This window comes from Sciurus carolinensis, chromosome 1 (genome assembly GCF_902686445.1).
Source record: "Sciurus carolinensis chromosome 1, mSciCar1.2, whole genome shotgun sequence".
Classification (NCBI taxonomy): Eukaryota; Metazoa; Chordata; class Mammalia; order Rodentia; family Sciuridae; genus Sciurus; species Sciurus carolinensis.
This window is the reverse complement of record NC_062213.1, coordinates 189,613,881-189,633,378: the sequence shown is the minus strand read 5'-3', so window position 1 is coordinate 189,633,378 and position 19,498 is coordinate 189,613,881. Positions and strand designations below refer to the sequence as shown.

General features: G+C 51.1%; 1 protein-coding gene across 13 annotated transcripts in view; it reads right to left on the bottom strand.

Annotated features, from left to right (window-relative positions):
• Positions 1-10,046: 10,046 nt before the first annotated feature.
• Ahdc1 (AT-hook DNA binding motif containing 1) overlaps positions 10,047-19,498 on the bottom strand; it is a 64,164-nt gene continuing 54,712 nt past the window's right edge. For all 13 annotated transcript variants that reach the window (XM_047551844.1, XM_047551849.1, XM_047551848.1 and 10 more), the window contains one exon: positions 10,047-10,327. The gene's annotated coding sequence lies outside the window, so the exon portion shown is untranslated. The remainder of the gene's footprint in view (positions 10,328-19,498) is intronic.

Below are 19,498 nucleotides of genomic sequence, written 5' to 3'. Positions count from 1 at the left end.
GGTGGCCACACCTACCTGGCCAACGAGGAGGGGGACTGGGATGGGCGGAGCAACCATGACTGGGTATGAGTTGAGTGGGTTTCTTTGGAGCATGGTGGTTGGGTGTGTTATGTGGCTGTTCACATGTGTGGTTGTATATTTTGGAGGATAGGATCTTTTTTTAAAATATTTTTTTAGATGTTGATGGACCTTTATTTTACGCATTTATTTATATGTGATGCTGAGAATCCAACCCAGTATCTCACACATGCCAGGCAAGTTCTCTACCACTGAGCCACAACCCCAGTCCCAAGGATAGGATCTTATGCATGGTTTTCTTTATTTTCTTTCTTTCTTTATTTTTGGCATTGGGAATTGAACCCAAGGGTGCTATACCACTGAACTACATTCCCAGCCCTTTTTATTTTGAGACAGGTTCTCTCTAAGTTGCCTAGGGCCTCACTAACTTGCTAAATCTGGCCTCCAACTTATGATCCTCCTGCCTCAGCCTCTCCAGTTGGTGGGCTTACAGGCGTGCACTACTGTGCCTGGCTACCTGTGGTCCTTGAAGGATACTTTATTTTTTATTGTCAAACTTCCCCAATCAGAATGTAAACTAAGAGGACTGAAAATTTTAACTCTTTAGCTCGCGATATCCCTAGTGTCTAGAATAGCACCCAATATGTAGTAGGCACCAAATACATATTTCTCGAATGAATGATGAACGAGTGTGTGCGTGCTTGGCTAGATGTGGGAAATGTATTATAAGTGTGTATCGTGTGTGTCTGGGTGTGCAAATGGCTACTTTTTTAGGGTATCCAGGCGTGAAGCTTCTGGCACAAGCGACCTGTGAACCGAGTGCACGTACGAGCATGTGTACGTCGAGGAGTGTGGCCGTGTACCTGAAGCTGTGCTGTTCCCGTGAGCACTGCGAGCATTGGGGGACGTGGCTGGGTGTGAGCACAGTTGTGTGTGCATGTGCGTGGGGGCAGGAAGGCGCGTCGCTTCTCCCAGCCTTCAGCACTCACTCAGCTTCACCCCAGGTCGCCTGCTGCGAAATATCAGTGGCAGAGAAGCTAAAAATATCCACTCTCCTCCTTCTGCTCTCTGCCTGGGCTGATGGGACTGTGGGGCCCCAGTCGGCCCCTTGGGCCCTGGGGGAGGAGGAACTGCGGGAAGAGGGGGTGGGGCAGGGAGGAGAGGAGGCCCTCCTCAGTGGCTCCAAAGCAGGCCCCAGGCTCACCTGCTTCAAGAAGTCCTCCACAACCCTGCAGAAGCTGCCACATGCTCATGAGTGCCTATAAGTGTCTGTCTGTCTGTCTGTAGTGTCCAGAGCTGCCTGGAAGAGAGCGACGGCCTTCAACAGATTGGTGGCTCCTAGGGCAGAACTGTGCCTCTTCTGTCAGCCCAGGAACTCCAGAGAACAGAGCCTTGTCTCCCACTTCAGACAGCGGGTACCCAAGGCTGTCTCCCTAGGACTGAGGGTCGGGGATGCAGCTCTAACCCTACACAGATTCACCTGACCCTGTTTCTGGGTCCACTAGGACCCTCTGACCCCAGGGCAGATCTGCTGCTACTCACAGGGTTGGTGGGTAGGGAAGAGTTATCCCTGTCCACACCACACCCTAGGCTAGCACGTGTTTGTGCTACAGATACTTATGTGGGTGCAGGTGGGACATGTCAGGGCCTGTGGTCCTTTGGGGACCTATGCCTCTTCACATGTTGGGCTTCTGGGTGTGTCTTTGCCTGTGACAGTGGTGTTAGCCACTGCCTGCGTTAGGCATTGTGGGTAATCAGTAGAAATTTGGTGAGCTTTGTGTTTCTCTTGTGTTCTAGTGTGTACACGTGGGTGACTCCCTATGTGGGTTTCTGTCTTTTGTCACTCAGGCCTGTAAACACCACAGGTATTAGCTGTATGTACTTGAGAGTTGATTTATGTGTTGGTGTGTCGAAGTGTGTCTTTGTCAGATAGTCAGGGTCTGTTTGTCCTCTGTATCAAGATATGTGTGGGTATCTCTCTGTGTTGGTGTTTTAGTCACTTGATGACATTTTCTGTGTGTCTGTGGATTTTGTGACCCAGGACATCTCTGTGCTGGTGTTGTGTGTCTATGTCACTTATGGATCTGTACATCCATGTGTCTCTGTGTATGTTGGTGTTTTCTGTATGAGTTGGCATCTGGGTTCCCCTCTCTTTTTCTTAGTTTTCCACTATCCTGTATTGAAAGCATGTGTGTGCACATGTGTGCATGTGCGAGCATGCGCACACACGTGTGTGTGTGTGTGTGTGTGTGTGTGTGTACAGCAACTTCCCCCAGCTGCAAAGCCTCCAGCCCTGAGATCTCTCCCGCTCTTTCTCTGTTGGACTTGAGGTAGGAGCAGAAGCAAAAAGGGCAGACAGGCATGGAGCCCATGACAGCCAGGTCCAGGTCCAGGCTGCCACGAGGGCCCTGCCTCAGCTTTCCTCCAAGCAAGCGCTAAGCCAGAGCCTCGGTTACATGTAAACACCAGCTGTGTCAAGACAGCGCAGCTTCTTCTAGGTCAACAGACAGCTGTGGGGTTGCTAGGCAACCGCCTGGCTCCCCCCCATTGGGCCCCCCTCCCACTGCCTCTACCTGCAAACCCTCTGCTGGCTGCCCCCAACCCAGATAGGCCTCACCCCTCCATGCCAATTAACACAGCGGGCTGAGGGGGTAGCGGGTCAGAGAAGCTCTGGGACTGGGATCAAGGTATAGGGAGGCATTAACCCTTCCAGTGCCACACCTCCTCTGCCAGTCCTCAGTGCAGTTCTCCAAGGTCCCCCACCTCACCAGATGAGGGCCTGACTGGAGTGATGAAGGGCAGGTAATGAGAGATGGGGGACCGCCCGACGCCCACCCCAGGTCAAACCAGGCCAGGAGAGCTGCTGGAAGCAGGAGAGGGATGTGACTGCATGAGCGACTGGTCAAGTTCCTTCCCTTATCCCCAGGCTTGGCAGACCCAGTGGCAACTCAGGGTTAAGCGCCCCCTTTATTTCCAGTCCCTTCCTCTCTCAGGATGGCCGCCCCCATTTCCAAGGCAGCACCTGCGCTCCCAGCTGCCATGCCCGCTTGGTGCCTGCGCCCAGCCCGGCCCTCGCCCTTGCGCCCCCGCGCCGCCTTCTGCAGACGGGCCTCTCTGGGGAAAGGGAAGCTAAGCGCCCCGAGGCCACGCAGGGGGCTCGTGCCCTGAGTGGGGTGCGTAGGTCGAGGCCGCGGGCCGGGTGACTTGGCGGGAGCTGGAGGAAGGAGTGGGAGGACAGCGCGACCGGCCGGGGGCAGCTGTGGGGCAGAGCCCGTGGCGCGTATTAGTATGCGGCCCCGCTCCGCGCGCCATGGCAACCGCTCCCCCCGGCGCCGCGCCGGCCGGGCAGCCCCGGGCGCCGTGCGCACCTCTCCTCCCACAGGTGGCGGCGCGCACCGGCGGGCACGCACGCACGGGCACGCACACTCGTGCCGCGGGGTGCCTGGGGGCGTGCCCAGGGCTCCAGGTGCGCCAGGGCCTTGGCCCCCCTACCTGCCACCTATGGGCGTGTCCCCAGGTGCTCCAGAGTGAGCCCTGAGGGAGGGGTGTGTACCTGAGGTTGTTCTGCCTGGGTGTGTCCCTGGGGGGTGTCCCTCAGTGTGCCTGTTGTGCCTGTCTCTGGTTGTCCTTGAGGGTTTAGGCCTGTCTGTGCTCATTTGCCTCCGTATCCCTGAACGCATATGGCTCCGGGTGTGATTGCCAAGGCGCACTGACCGTACTTGTGTCTTCGTATATCTGTGTTCCAGTTTGTGATGGCACCTATTATCTTTGTGTCTGTGTGTATGTGCTGAAGGTGTTTGTGCCCCTATGTATGTCCATGGCTCTGGGTTTTCTTCTGGAGGAATGCCCTGGGTGTATCTGAGACAGTCTGTGTGTCTGGATGAGTATTTTTTTGTGTACCTTTGTAATGAGCATGTCGGTGTGTGTGATCCGTTGATACCTGCATGTGACACCCCGTCTGGTATTCTTGTGTGTTTCTGGGCATGGCTGCGTGTGCAGTTTTGTACCTGTGTGTATGTCCCCGTGAATGTCTTCAGGAACCCATCTCTGCACATATGTCATTGTGTGTCCCTGTGAGCACCCTGAGTGTGTCCCGGAGTGTGGCTATGTCCAGGGGCTGCTGGCTCTTTGCCCTCCTTGGCTTCACTCCCTGCTGCCTGAGTGAGTCCACACCTGCTCCCTGAGCACTGGGCCCCTCCCCCCACCTGGCAAGGACAAGGAAGGACACTGAGACAGAGGCAGACACAGAGGGGGACACAGAGCCAAGTAAGCTGGAGAGGTGGAGACCCAGAGTCATGTGATCAGCCTCATAGTCCAAGACCCAGAAGAGAAAGAGAGATGCCAAGATCCGGACATTAGAGAGAGGGACACCCAGTCACACAGAGACCCAGAGCACCAAGTCCGGAACTGCTGGAACAGAACAGAGATCAAGGATGTGGCTCTTGAGCCTCCCTCCCACCCTCCCACTCTCCGTGTTTCCAGCCCCAGCTGTGCCTCCCCCACATACCCAAGGCAAATTTCTCCTGGCCTTAGAACTGGAACCCAGCCTCCTCCTTACAGCTGGCTGTGCGGATGTGTGTGTGTGCACGCACATGTGTGTGCACAGCATCTGTGTGGTGTTCTGGGCTAGTACCTACCTTGCACACAGCCTTTCTCCCCCACCGTTGTCCACATTTTCACAGGTTCATGTCATGTACACCTTTACGCATCCACACATGACATATAGTCACGCTAATTTGAACCTGGAAACATGCCCTGGGCCTCCCTCTCTGTCACATCTGCACATAGGGTCAGAAGACCTAAAATGTCGAGTCGTACAGGTAAGTCTCTCCTGTCCTAAGCTCTTCCAGTCAGCCATTCAACCTTCAGTAACCATCAAGGAGGTCCACACGGCTGCCACTCATAGGGAAAGACACCAGCAATATGTCAGTTCCTTCAGACTGTACACTCAAAGGCAGGTGCCATTTGACTTGTTCACTATTGTATCCCCACCCAGTTGCCTGGACCAGCATCTGGAAACTTGCAGGTGCTAAGAAATATCTATTGAATGAATGTTCATACTGCATCTCCAGCAGTCACTCAGAGAACCCACAGTAACTTCCACTCGGTGAAAATGCTTATGGATTCACATCGTCCACACAGGAAGGCATCATAGGCACACCTAGGACCACACATTAAAGATTAGTGTGTTACATAGAGGTTGCTTGTGTGCAGACACTCAATATAATACCTTGGTCAGAGGTTCTTTACTTTGGGTGCACATTAGAACCATTGAGGAACTTTTGACTTAGGTGAACAGATTGGAAAACCTCGATATGGGGGTTGTTACCAGGTTCAATCGTTTTTCCTTTTGGTGCTGTGGATGAACTTAGGCACTCTAGAGCACGCTCCACCACTGGGCTACACCCCCTGGGTTCTCAGATTTAACAGTATAATGAAGCAAAGCTCTGACTCCTGAACTGAACTGCTTGTACCCTGCCCCCCACATACTGGGGACTGGACCCTGGGATGCTCTACCACTGAGCGACATCCCCAGCTCTTTTTTTTTTTTTAATTTCATTTTTATTTCTAGACAGGATCTCCCTAAGTTACTGAAGCTGGCCTCAAATTTGCCATCCTCCTGCCTCAGCTACCCAAGTAGCTGGGTAGAGACTTGTGCTATAGTACCTAGTAACACTGCTCACTTTGAACTCTGGTGTCACCATTTACTCACTGAGTGGTTTTTGCAAATTACCTCTTTCCACTTGAGTTTCCTATCTGTAAAATGGGGATAGTAATCGTTCCAGTGAAGCCCCATAGCATTGTTATAGACACCAAATTAGTGAATTAATATAAAGTGTTTAGGACAGCTGGTATGTAGTAAGTGCTATCTAATTTTCTTGCTATTATTGTATTTCAATTATTATTATTATTATTATTTTACTTAAAAATTTTTTTGGTGTGTGTGTGTGATGCTAGAGATCAAACCTGGGACCTGAAGCATGCTAAGAATATGTTCTACCACTGCTACATTCCTGGCTCTAAAAATTAAAAAAAAAAAAAATTTTTTTAAACATAGGTTTTTTTTTTTTTAATTGTTTTTAGATGTTGATGGACCTTTATTTTATTCATTTATTTATTTATATGTGGTGCTGAAAATTGAACCCAGGACCTCACCCATGCTAGGCAAGAACTCTACTGCTGAGCCACAACCCCAGCCCCTCTAAAAATTTTTATTATAGAATGGACTAATTTTCTGGTTTTAATAAGAATTTTTTTTTCTGGTGCTGGGTATCAAGTCCAGGGCCCTGTACATGCTAAGCATGAGCTTTTCCATTGAGCTACTCCCCAGTTCAAGTGGATTTTTTTTTTTTTTTCTTTAAATTGCTATGAAAGGGCTGGGGATATGGCTCAGTATGGCCCTGGGTTCAATCCCCAGTACCACACACACAAAAAAAAATTGCTATGAAAAATCAGAGGTGTGGAGTCAATCTTTGGACTCACCTACTTCTGCCATTTCCCATGTGACTATGGACAAGTCACTGTAGGGACAAGTCACTTACTCCATGTCTGTGAACTTGTATTCTCATCTGTAAATGACAGGAGTATCTTTCTCTACCTCAAGAATTATTTTGAAAAATAAGCACTTCAGGGAAGTATTTAATAAATGGTGGCAAAACCCAAATATCTAGGAGACATATGTCTCCCCGCAACTGGGGATTGAACCCAGGGCTTCACGCATGCTAGGCAAGTATTCTACTTCTGAGCTTAATTCTCAGTCCTTTTCACTTTTTTTTTTTTTTAATATTTTTTTAGTGGTAGATGGACATAATACCTTGATCCTATTTATTCATTTTTATGTGATGCTGAGGATCAAACCCAGTGCCTCACTCACACCAGGCAAGCACTCTACCACTGAGTTACTACCCTAGCCCTTCATTTTTAAAATTAATTTTATGTTTTATTTTTTGGTATTAGGGATTGAACCTAGAGACACTTAATCACTGAGCTACATCCCCAGCCCTTTTTATTTTAAGACAGGGTCTCACTAAGTTGATTAGGGCCTTGCTAAGTTGCTAAAGCTGGCTTTGAACTTGAGATCCTCCTGCCTCAGCCTCCTGAGCCACTGGGATTACAGGCATGCACCACCATGGCTGGCCTTTTTATTTTTTGAGACAATCTTGCTAAGTTACTCATGATGGCCTTGAACTTGTCATCTTCCTGCCTCAGCCTTCCAAGTAGCTGGAATTCCAAGCATGTGCCACTGTACCTGATTGCCACAGTCTTGATGCGTTCTGGGATCATGTGGCATCCTGGCTGTGAGGGCCTCAACCTCTAAATAGAACAAATCAAAATAAGGTGACCCTATCCCTGCTTGACCCACATGGCAAGGTCTTTGCTACCCTTTCTTCAGGGACCTCAGGGCCTAAGGACACAAAAACTCTTATATCCCAAATGCTAGGTCTTTGGCCCTGGAAGGTCTCCTGGGTCTGGTCTCCAAATTACATCTTATCCCTTCTCACCCCTTACTAAGCATTAGAGCCTAGACGAGACCATCTCTGCTCCAGTCTCCCATTCTCCCTCTGACCCTTCTCTTCATTTCTCATGGAGCCAGTTCTCTCACCAAGCCTCCTTCTCTGTGTCCCTCTTCTTGTGGTGAATCCACTTCAAGTTAAGGAACACATTGCCTATACTCCCCTCTAAACTCCCATTTCCTTCATGGGTCTCCTTCCTTACCCCAATTCCTGAGCTCCTGGGCCCATGACCCTTCACTGCTCTTCATCCCCTTCTTGAGGCCTATCTTGTGTGGCGCTCAAGTCCCTTTCACTGAATAATCCCAGTGCCCTCCTGAGTTCTCCATCAGACTCACCAGGCCTCACCTTCTCACAGAACTCAGATTCTTTTGGAAGCCAACTCTGCCCAGCCTGCCCCACCTGGCCATCTTCCCTACATCTCTTCTGCTCCCTCTTCTGCTCTGAACGCACTCATTTTCTCATTGCAGGTGATTCTTAGGGCTGTAAACAGGCTTCTCTTGGGTTGGCCGATCCCAGCCACCTCCCACTGGATTCTCTGATGCTCCCCCCAACTCCTCCCAGCCTCCTTGCAACCCCAGAGTGACCTTTCCAAAGCTCTTTCCCCTCCCTGAACACGTGCAGTATCTACTCCCAACAGACCTAACTTGGCTTCTACCTCCTGCCACCTCTCTCACACCTCTGGGCCTTTTCACATGCTCTTTCCTCCTCCAGGAATTCCCTAATTTTTCTGCTTAGTACCCTAGGTGAGGCCTTTAAAAGCTTTCTCCTCTGGGAAGCTTCCCGGGGTCTTACTGCTGCCTGTCCCCACTTCCAGCTACACAGGAGACAGTCAGATTGAATGTGATGGATTCTCTCCCTCTGCAGACAGGAAGGGTAGGACAATGTCTTCATCCTGGCAGGTTGATGAGCCTTTACATCCAGCACTGAGTCTGTTTTTCAGGGCCTGTGATCCAAATCCTCCAGTCTCTTCCAGACAAGGATACCCAGAAGATGGGGTGTGTTTTCCACTCAGACCATGGGTTCCTCCAACTCTCCCAAGGCCTAAGACTTTCTGGTTGGGTAAGGGAGGGAAGGCCACCTGGAGTTTTGGTGTCTCCCTGAGCTTCACTGAGGAGGGAAAATAAGCTACACTCGGCAGAACTTTAACATAATATGGGTCATGGGAAGACCAGGAGGCCAAAGTGGGCATCGATAGGAAGAGAATAGTCCAGAGCTCTCTGACAGCAGGGAGTGGGAAATGGCTCAGCCTTCTAAGCCCAGTAGAAATAGGCCCACAGTGAGGAGTTCTCTTTTTTTCATAGTTTACCAAAGCTGCAAGGAAACACAGATTTGGTATTTGAGGTTCAGCCGGGAAAGAAAGGGGAAGGTCGAGAAACACTGGAGTGACTGGCCTGCTCACAGCTTATGTTTTACATAAGCAGATGTGAGTGAGTTGGGGTAAAGTGAGGGACCTGGAGGCAGAGGAGACCTAGGACCTGGGATGAACCGACAGGGCACACTCCAGTCCTAGGGGAAGGGGTCTTACAGGGTTCTTGGACTTGGAATGAGTACCTCAAAGACAGGTGTCCCTGAACCATGACGGAACTGTGGGGCCTAAAGGCCAGGAAGACATGGGATAAACAAAGGGTCTGGGGGCAGAGCCCTGGGACCTAGGATGGAATAGGGAATGTGGAAGGAGGAGAGACCCAAGACCTAATTCTTCAGGGAGTGGAATCCAAATTTGAGGACATAAAAAAGGATCCAGAGAAAGGGAGATCTGGGAGTTGGGATACAACAGTGCGTCTTAGAGTCAGGGAAGCCCTGGGACAAAGTGAAATGAAGATCAAGAGGAGAATCCTTGAACCTGGGGCAGATTGCATAGGCCAGGGGTCAAGAAGTCCTAGGAAGAATAGAGAGCTCAGGGGCAGGAGGGCCCAGGGCAGGAGTAGAATGGGAGACCTAAAGGCAGACAGGGTAGACCCTGGGCCTGGGGTGGGATGTGAGGGCCCAGATGCAAAAATGACCCAAATGTCAGGCAGAAGGGAGGGAGAACTCAGAGGTACAGAGCATATGTAGGTGGGTCAGCTCCTCTGGGGAAGCAGGCTGGTGACAAATTCCAGCTGGATCCCTTCCATTCCATCCATCCACCCTCACTCACCCCCTTTCACAAGACACACGGTTAGTTTTTTTTTTTTTTTTTTGCTTTTTTTCATTTCTTTTTAATACAAACTTGGATCTTTGGGTGTGTCCTGCCAACAAAAAACAACAACAACAACAGAAGAGAAAACCCAAAAGAGTGAAAAATAAGAAAGAAAGAAAGAAAAAAAAAAAGCTCCCGCAAGAGGTTCTTCACCCTCCCCCCCACCATGCGAATTTGCACACCACGGGACCACAGCAGGTTTACAGAATGCAATATACAATCCACGATTTATAATAAAACAGTATATACAATAAATAGGATATTGTTCATTTTTGTCAAACGACCTGTAGATAAATTTCTCAGTGCATACTTGCAGGGGCTCTGGACACCTGGAGGCCCCGCTCGCAACCTCTTGCACACGCTCGCTCTCTCGCTCTTTTTTTTTTTTGTCTTTTTCTAAAACTGTGTTTTGTTTTTTAAGTTTTGTACATTTTTAAAAAGTATTTACAATTGCTGGTTTTGTGCAGAAAGGGCTCACCTTCGGCTTCTGCGTGGAGGAGATGGGTGTGGGGTGGGGGGTAGGGGTGCAGGGAGGCAGGGGAGGCAGAGGGGCAGGAGCTCCTGCCAGAGGACGATGTGGACGCTGGGAGGGGTCTTGGCGTTGGTTTTCTGAAAGCTGCAAAAAACACAAGAGGCAGAAGTCAGTGGCAGACACAGACAGTGAATTCTGAGACCAGGGAAGCTAAAAGAGGGACGACTTCATTCTTAGTTATTTTTTGGTACTGGGGACTGAACCTAGGAGTGCACCACCACTGAGCTACATCACCACTCCTTTTTTTTTATTTTTGAGATAGGGTCTAAGTTGTGAAGGCTGGCCTCAAACTTATGATCCTCCCAACTCAGCCTTCCAAGTTGCTGGGATTATAGCTGTGTGCCATGATGCCTGGCGGGACCACTCAGTTCTTAAACGAGATTATAGGAGAAGCTGACCCCGTTGTTCCTTTCCCTAGAGACTTCAAAACAGCCATCTGACTCTGGGACTGATTCTGGACTTCTTCTGAGCTCAGTTTCCTCATCTATAAAATAGAAATGCCCAAGCCCTCCACCAAGAGTTCGTGAAGGATGTGCTGGATAAGCAGCTGGAGTCCCAAGCCATCGAATTTGTTAAAAGCTTAGACTCTGGAGTTAGACCAGCTGAGTTCAAATGCTAGCGCCATCGTTTAATAGTCCTGGTACCTTGGGTAGATGTTGAACTCCTTGTTTTTTGTTTTATTTTTTGCTGCTGCTGGGTGTCGAACCCAGGATCCCCAGACTAGATACATCCCCAGTCTAAGACACTGAACTTCTGTGAGCCTCAGTTTAGTCATCAGTAAAGAAGAGACACTAGAACTACCCACTAGGTTTGTTGGCAGGATTCAGTGGTTTAGGGCAGAGGAAACCTAGTATGTAAGTGCATAATAAATTAAACTAATTACTCTGTATTATTATTTTCCTGGGGCTAGCTGAGCTCTCCAAACCTCTGTTTCCTAATACCACGATGAGTTTGTTTAGTCATTCTTCCAACATAGGCTGTTGAGGGAAGGATATGGGAAGAAGGCCTCAGCCCAGCACAGGTGTGAACGAGTGCTTCAATTTCTTGTAAATCCATCCCTTCTCAACCCTATGCATGCCATTCTGTTCCTCAGAGGTGAGGTGACAAAGAAGTCTGTCTGCACAAAGGGATAAAAACTGCCCAACAAGATACCATCTGTGTTTGGTGGAATGCTATCTTTCTGAAGCTTAGAAACCCCCACGTCCTCAGTCCCCAGAATCACCAGACACTAGAAGTTGGGCACACCCCCTTTTCCTAGATAGTCCTAATCATATTTGTGGGGCCCCGTCTTCCTTAACCAGATCCACAGCCTGCCTAGACCTACTGGATCCACAGTTCTGCTGAGGTGAGTGACAAGTGGCCAGGATAGGGCAGGGCTCTACCATTCCCAACTCTAGCCATTAGCCTGCCAGCCTCTGAGAGCCCTAAAACTCCTGCCTCCCACCCCCAGTGACTATTTCCTCCAGAACTGAGGGCGGGCTGGGGGTGCTAAAACTGCCTCCTAAGCCTCCTCTGTGAGCCACCCATCCTCCCCCACGCCCGCCAGCAGGAGCCAGGCAGCGACAGAAACCTCGCCTCCCTTGTACTTTCTTGGCTTCCCTTTCCACCAGGGCTATATTGACATTCTGCTCAGCCTCAGCTGCTGTCTGCTGGGCAGTCAGCCCTGAGGATGACTTTTGTCCTGAGGTTGGACTAGCCAGGACTCCCTGGAGGGCCAGGGGGACCAGGTGGGCTCCTGCAGAGGAGGGGCAACACCCCATCCTGGTGATCAGGCCATGCAGCAAGCAGAGGTCTGAGAGGGCAAAGAGCTGCCAGCTATGAAGCCAGCAGGTCTGCAGTGGAGGAAGGACAGGGCCTTAGTGGGAGCAAGCAGTGTGCATCTAGGGGGACAGCTGAATGGCAACTGGAGGGCTAGGCAGAAGAGCAGCTCTTGGGGCAGGCAGGGGTGCCATGGGGTTGGATGTCAGCTCTCCACAGTTAGGGTGACAAGCAGACCAACTGCAGAGATTGGGGAATGAACTGTGCATCTGGGGTGCCAGGTTCAGCCGAGAGCTAAGGATCTCCATGCAAAGGCTGGCTTATTGCAGTTCAAGGACAGCTGCCAAGCTGAAGAACCTCTGTGGGTAACAAGTGAGGGGAGACTGAGGGTGGGCTGCTCTAAACGGCTCAGCACACTGGCGGTGACAAACCCCAGCAATGCCCACTCCCTACAAGGGCCCAGGGCAGGCTGGAAGTCTCTGCACAAATCCCTGCCACCCCTGCCCCCACCAGCCCTTAGCCACTGCCAGTGACCCTCTCCAAGCCAGGTCTCCATGGTGATCTCAGCCCAGCAGGCGGCTCCTGCCAGAACCTTCCCGTGGCCAGGCAGCAGGAGGCTTTCTCACCCTCTGCTAAGCCGCCCAGCTCGGCTCACCTACCTCCTCCCACCGCCCTCCCAGCTTTCAGGACTTGGCCAGCCAGAGACTCTGGCAGAATGTGGGGGAAGGGGGTGGGGAGGGAATCAAAGCCCAGGGGCTTTTGGTGGGGGATGAACAGAGAATGCTGTGGCTGTGTGGAACCCAGATCTCACCAGGCTCAGTTCTCCACAAAACAGAACCAAATGCTAAGGTGCCAGGCAGCCCATGCCCGGCATGAGACAAAGCAGAGAACAAGACAGCTCTGGCTCTGGCCTCAGTGAGGCTCATGCAGCAGAGGGAGCAAAGCAGAACCTATATCAGGCCATCCTCATGCGGGAGACGGGAAGTCCCAGGGAGCTCGGGAAGAAGTAGGGGTCTAGCCCTAACTTGGCCGGAGGGACTGGGCTTTTAACCCACTGCTGAGCACAGTGCCCAGCACATGCTGGGGTCACAAATGTGTGTGAACTGAATGACATAGTGATGACTGATCCAAGCCTGGTCAGCATGTCAATGTCCAGTTCAGCTCTTGTGCGCCGCCAGGACGCCTCCTTAGACCACCCCGTTACCATAGCTACCAGTGCACTTGTCATTCCCTACCCTGTTCCTCCAGGGCAGAGGCCTGTGTGTGGTAGCTCTGTACCCTCAATGCCAGCATGCACCTGGCCCCAGGACACCAGTTACTGTTCGTAAGACTTAACCTTTTAGTGCCTCTGTAAGGAACCTCAGAGCCATGTTCCACTGAATTCTCATGCTCCAGCAATTTTAGCATCTGAGGTGCCAGGGTATTAAGTGGTCTCTGCCTGGCAGTGGCACTGAAGGGCACCTGAGCAGAGATTCAAAGTGCTATAGATGACACACAAAATCAGGTGTTCTGAGAGCTGCTCTCCCCATAAAAGGGCACACATTTGTGCATTCATTTAAGCAACTAGCAAACATGTATTCACACCCACTAACTGCCAGGGCCTGAGTGAAAGAAAGTCTACCTTTAACTCTAGTCTCTGCCCTTCAAAAGGGGATCTCAGTGTTAAGACAGTAGAGCAGAAGGCAATGAGGGTGCATGAGAATTGAGACTGATCTGCTGGGTGACGTAGGGTAAGGCCCTTCCCTCTCTGGGCTTCAGTTTCTATTCTGTAAAATAAGGGCATCAAACAGGCAATGGGAGAGATCTTTTGTCACTGAGATGGTGCCAAAGACAAGGTAAACTGCAACTGCCCAAAGGCTGATCCACTCCTCCAGCACTTTCAGGCTATTGGGCCTGTTAGACACATAGATGTATAGAGGATACTGCTTGAAGCAGAAATACCAACGAAGTAGGGTGGGCCCAGAGTCCACTGAAGTGTCACAAGTGCTAGTGGCTCTCCTTAGGGACCTGCTTCCCCCACTGCTGGGCATAGAGACCTAAAAGATTTGCTCATGGGACCAAATGGGTTCATATCATGGTCAGCCTCCCACCTCCCAGAGCCTCGCGTTCCTTACCCATCCCACGCTTGCACGCTCTGTCTTCCCCCTCCCAGCTAGAGATGTACTACAGAAAGACAGGGGTCACCAGTGATGTGTGCTGGACACGCAACTGAAGCAGAGGCTGAGGAAAGACGAGAATGTGCCCCTGGGGATGTCCAAAGGCCTGCCCGGTTCCACCATGCACTGCTTCAATGACCGGGTGGCTTTGGGTGAGTCTCTTTCCGTCGGGGAGGGGTTGTGCTTAGAGACCTCTTCAAGCCTGTCAATGGCTTATTCACACACCCCTTTCCCCCATGTTCAGGAGCATTTCCGAATGGGGGCTATACCTGTTCCCCAGAGCTCAGTCTTTCCTCTTACCGCTCTCCCACTTCTAAGTGCTTTTCACTGGCTCAAGTTCACGCACACTCACACACACACACCTGAAACTTTCCAGGCCCCGATGAGACACTGGGCTGGGAGTAGGACGTTGCACAGAGATGAGTAACTGGCCTAAAGGAGTTGATGGTGTGGTGAGGACATTCCCAGGGAGGGCTGTCATGGATGCATAAAGGGCGAGAGATTAATTGTGCCTGGGAAGGATCCTGGAACGCTTCGTGGAGGAGGTGATGTCTGAATGAAAAATAGGAACTGACAGGTGGGAGACCACGGTGGGCAGGAGAGGGCAATCCAGGCCAGGGAACTGCCAAATGCACAGGGCACATTCGGGAAAGACCCCTCGGACAGCTCCTCCTCCTGACTAGACATTCTCAGTCTGGTAAGGAAGGACGAGTGAGGCAGGCCGAGGCAGAAAAAGCCCCAAAAGAGGGTTGGATCCCTTGAACACCCTGCTAGGAAGTTGGCCTGTCTTTCGTGGGGAAGGAGCTAAAGAGCAAAGAATACAATCAAAAGGTGTGAAGCAATGGAATTGCAGGAGCAGATGTGCTTTAATCAATTCATCCAATAAATATTTTAGGGGCTCCAGACACCATGAATATAAGAATGCTGAAGAACAAGCACTTTGGAAGCCATAATGGGGAGAATGGACTCCAGTGGGGGTGGGGCGGGTCAGAAACCCAGATGGCTGAGGTGGGGCTCCAGTCTCTGAAGCCTCCAATTTGTAAGACCCATTTCTTGCCTCCAGGAAGCTCTTGCTGCCTGCCCTGCTCTCATGGTTCAGGAGAGTGATCCCTGGTGACCTCCTGGGAGAGTTTTAGTCCTTCCCCTGGAAAGTGATGCCCATTCCCAGATGGAGGTTTTTAATTTTATTTATTTATTTATTTATTTATTTATTTATTTATTTATTTATTAAATGATGTTGGGAGTTGAACCCAGGGCTTTCTGCATGCTAGCCAAGTGTTTCACCTCTGAGTTGCATTTCTGGCCCTTTTTACAATTTGAGACAGCATCTCTCTAAGTTGCCCAGGCTGGCCCTGAACTTGTGATCCTCATCTCACCCTCCAAGCCACTTGGATTACAGGAGTGTGCCACCACACCTGGTTTTCATGTGGAGGTTTTTGTGGTGCTGGGGATCAAATCCCAGGACTTATGATAGGAAAGCACTCTACCATTGAGTGCACACCTACCCTGGAAAAAAAAAATATCCCCCCCCCCCTCCCCCGGTACTGGGGTTTGAACCCAGGGGTACTCTATCTCTGAGCTGTATCTTTATCCTTTTTATTTTTTGAGATAGTGTTTTGCTAAGTTGCCAAGGCTGGCCTCTAACATGTGACCCTCCTGCCTCAGTTTCCTGAGTTGCAGGAATTACAGGCATGCACCTCTATGCCTGGGCGCTCTGTAGGCTTTTAAGAAATCTGTTTATAGGTTGCAAGCCCCGTGAGGGCAGGGCTCTGCGGGTCTCCTTCAGCAGCACCCTCAGAGCTAGATGCCCTCAGAGCTGGTTGTTGGCTGGTGTGTGCTGAACACAGAATTGACCTACGCCCCTCCCCCCCCCCCCACCTTCCAGCACAAACACAGGACACCATGGCAGTAAAGGTTATGATGACAAAGGCAAATCTGCCAGGGGGGAAATCATGCTGCATTACAAAGTCACAAGGAAGTTCACTTCAGATTATTTGTGTTGGGAGAGAGGCCTGGTGTGGATAGCTGTGTGGACAGGATTCCTGGCTGACGCAGATCATTTTTAAGTCTGGTTTCCACTCCCTTGGGGTGGGGTTTACCTTGTTGCTGTTCGCCTCTCTTCCCAGGACTAGGTACAGTTGCTAAGGCAAAGAACCAGGTGGCATTTCAAAAACCCCCTCCAAAGGCCCCCAGCCCATGCCAGAATACAGTACCCTTTGCAGGAGGGAACTGGCTCGTGGGCCTGAGAGATGAGAGTCAGGGGTTCGTGATCCACACACACGGGTCAGAGGCCCCAGAAGTTAGTCTTTGGGGAGGTATTTGCTCACCCATCTCCCACCCACTGATTACGTGTTTCCTGTGTGCAGGACTGGTGAAGTGCTTCACTAGTAATCTCATTTAATTCTCACAAGAGACGCAAAGAGGTGATGTGACTCATCAGGTCACCGAGCTGGTAAGGGATGGAACCAGGTTGGGCACAAAAGCCTGCCTATGAACACAACGGGCTCCCAGCCACTGCCCTCCAGTTTCAGGGATCTGCTCTGGGATGTGGGGGGTTGGGACAAGGTAAGAGGGTATGTTCATGAGGAGATGATATTTCCAGGAAACATGGGCTCAAAACAAGAAGGCTGGCCTAAATGTGCTTCTGGAGAGGCAAGAGATAGGATCGGCTGGAAGATGGCCTCAGAGTGGTGGGGGGTGGGGGGTGGGTAGGAAGGGAAGAGCTGGAGCCCAGAAGAGGCAGGGCAGGACTGGCTGAGCCCTGCCGTGAGGCCTCTTGCTCAGAGCCAGAGGCAAGATCAAGTGACCTCTCAAGGTTTCATGACACTGAGAAACAAAGCCCAGAGCAGCCGGGGCCTGGCCCAGGCCTGGGCATGCCTGCTGACCCCGGCTGGATGGTGGCCTTGGAAACTGTCTCCTGCTCCGGTCAGGCCCAGCTGGTGTAACCTTGGAGGACCTGTGACATTTCTCTTGGCCTCAGTTCCAGGCCGGAGAGGGAGTAGGGAGGGGAGAGGGACTTGGGATTCCTGAACACCTTGGAGGCCCTTCCTTTGCTGCCACCCGTCCCCAGTATCTGGCAGGGCCAATCTTCGGCTCACAGGGTCCCAATGTGGAGCCAGTCTGTCTGGCTCTGTTTTCTATCTAGGGGGTCAAAGAAGATGTCTGCACAGGCCCACGGCCCCCCTCCCTTGACCCACTCTCATCTCTGTCCTGTCAGCCACAGCTCTCAGCCAAGTCGTGGCCCACATTCCCCACTCTCTCCTCTGACCTTTCATCTTCTAACTCACACTGGGATGTGACCTGCCTTTGCCCACAGTTCTCACTGCCTAGAGTGCCCTTGCCTGTCTCCAAATCTTGCCTATCTTTCAAGGTCGAGCTCAAGTGCAGCTTCTTCCACAGAACTTCAAAATCCATTTAAAACATCAGACCCAGAAAGCAGCATAGGGTTCCTCCAGTCTAGCCCCCCTTTATCAGACGGGAAGCAGGGACGCAGGGCAGAAAGCGGCAGGCCAAGGCTCGGTTCCCAGGCTCTGGACGGGTAGTAGTGTGCTTCAAACTTGGCTCTACCACACACTAACCATGGAGCCCCTGGGCAAGGCTCCTGCTGTACCTGTTTCCTGCACTCTCTGATGGGGACAGGGAGCACTCCTAGACTACTGTGAAGTGTCTGTGGGGTGACGTTACACAAAGGGCCCAGAACAAATGTGTGTCCCTCTTCTCACCAAGCAAGCAGAGGGATACGTTCTGACCCAATACCCAGCTGCCTGGTCACAATCTTCACCTCTCCCTGCCTCTGGGCACCTGCCACTTCCTACCAGGCATTTTTAGGTTCTTTGTGTACTTAGTTTAGCTTCCGGGGTGGTTGCTGAACCCAAGGACAGGGGCCATGTCTGCTTGTCTCCCCAGCACATGGCACTGAATGAGCATGGAGGGGCTCAAGATGCACAGCTGAGCTAAACGACTGCTTCCCCCGTGCCAGTGTCAAAGCCGCTCACTGCCTGTTGGTGAGTGAGCGTGTCATTGTCTTCTCTGGTTAAGCCTTCTGTTGACAATGTGACTCCATCTATTAATTCTCCTTACTCACCACTCTGGTCCTATATACCAAACCCTGTCTCATTCCCACCATGATTTTAACTGGCACTGGAGGACTGCCCTCGATGGGGAAGCCTGTGTATTATCTTAAATAAGGGAGCCCAGCAGGGCACAGTGGTGCATGCCTGTAATCCTAGCAGCTTGGGAGGCTGAGGCAGGAGGATAGTGATTTCGAGGCCAGACTCTGCAATTTAGCAAAGTCCTAAACAACTTAGCGAGACCCTGTCTCTAAATAAAATATAAAAAGGGATGGGGACAGGATGGGGATGGGCTTGGTGGTTAAGCACCTCTGGGTTCGATCTCTAGTATAAAAAAAAAAAAAAAGGGGAGACCACCCTGGGCCAGCAGACCTGGCCCTGCCTGCCTCACCTCCTCATTCAGCTTCGCTTGTCTTCCCCTTGGTTCCTTGGAGCTGAACCTCTTCCTCCTCCAGGCTGTACACACTGCTTTCCCTCTGTTCAGAATGCTCTCCATCTAGCTGGCTAGCCCCCTTATCCTTTGATGAAGCAGCTCCAAGATCTGGTCAGCTTGCCACAGGCTGTCACGGCCCCACAGCCTCCCTTCTCTTGCACAGTCCTTCCCCCACTTGAATTATCTAGTGCCTGGAATTATCCCCTTTAATGTCTTTCCCTCTAAACTGGAAGCACTCTGAGGACCAGGTACTTCATCTGTGGTGTTCAGTGTGGTGTCCCAATGCCTGGCTGCACAGATGTCTCTGGAACAACTGCCTGCATCAGCTTGAGGACAGTGCTGTTAATTCCCAGCCCTGGGTGGGAAGCAGGGTCAGAATGTGGGGCTGGATGGCATCCCAGTCCCTCCTGTGTTCAGGCCTCACTGGGTGGTTCCATTATGTATTTCACTGAGCTGTGACCTGCCCAAACACCCAGCCCCCAGGCCCGCTCATTTTCCCACCCAGAGCCTGGGAAGAACGGTTTTTGGATTATTTCACATTTCTGGATTATCCATGAGACATCTCCCCTCCAGTGAGAAGGATCAAGAGTCTGACATTTTAAACCCTAAGCAGCTTCTCCCTGGTTTGCTTCAGATCGGCAGCTCTGCTGCTTGCAATGAGACGCATGGGGAATGGAAGGCCATTTTAATCTTGGCCTGGCTTCATTAGGAAAGAAAATATGCTGCCAAAAAAAGGGAGAAAAAAAAAAAGTTTGGTTCATTGTCTCTGCCATGCAGAGCTACGAGAGCCTAAGAGATTATTAAAGTCAATTTCCTTCAACAGATGGGGAAACAGAGG